The following is a 1,041-nucleotide window of genomic DNA, read 5'->3' as shown; positions in this document are numbered from 1 at the left end:
TAGCAAGCTAACCTACCAGTTAGAGTGTCTGCCCCTGGTGGTCAGTGCATGTTATAGTGAGTGGTTGAGTGCCCTTAGCATATCATTAGCATATTATGCTTTGATTGGTTGAACAGCTGACTGGACTTAGCATATTAGGCTTTATTATATAGGATCATTCCAGCTGTGAACCTTACATAGGCAAGCTCCTTAGACTCTAAGGCTTAGAGGGTAGGCTACCCACTGGTGGCTACTCACTTCTTAACTCCCTGTAGTCTGGCGTTTGTCCCCATTACTCCACTGAAACTTTTTTTAAACTAAGATAAACAGTGACCTGCTAATTTCCAAATCCACTGGATTCTTTCTAGTTTCCTTATGTGAACTTGCCATCTCATTTCCCACTTTTAACTATTCCCTCTTCTTTTTTATTAGAAGTTTTCTGCAAACATTATTTAACCTTGTCTTTATGACCTAACATTATTACTTCATATGTTATTCTACAATATTGTTACTTAATATATTTGGATTTATGTGTTTTTTAACTGAAAAACAAATCTTTGCATACATGCAAGTAAGAAAAATGAAAACAGTTGTTAAATTTCAGCCAGTATTAAGGATCCTGCCTCTGTTGAAAGTGGAGACTAGTTAATGATGGAGCACTAAACTAATTCTGAAAATAATCAGAAGGCCAAAGAAAGGAGGGACTTTCTTACTCTGTTGTTCACTTTAACCTCTAAAAGAATCTCTGGTACCTGTCATCTCTTTCTCTTGAGCCCAGATGCATTCTGACTGCATCCTCACCCGTACCTGGCATTTGTAACTTCCCACCAGCCCTTCTGCCTGCTTCCATCTGCTTCCTTTCAGAGATTTTATTTTTGTGGCTGAATTCACCGGTGACTTAGTAGTCCAGACCAGACTTGTTATTTAAGACTCCTTTCTGAACCTGACTTACTTTCAGCATATATTGAGCACCTCCTCTGTATCAGACCCTGGGTCAGGTGTTCAAATCTTGTACATGTTTTTTGAACATCACCCAATTCATTGTCACTTCCTCTGTGTCCA

The sequence above is a fragment of the Myotis davidii genome, unplaced genomic scaffold (assembly GCF_000327345.1).
Source record: "Myotis davidii unplaced genomic scaffold, ASM32734v1 scaffold854, whole genome shotgun sequence".
In the NCBI taxonomy this organism is placed as follows: Eukaryota; Metazoa; Chordata; class Mammalia; order Chiroptera; family Vespertilionidae; genus Myotis; species Myotis davidii.
Note: the sequence above shows the minus strand (reverse complement) of the source record.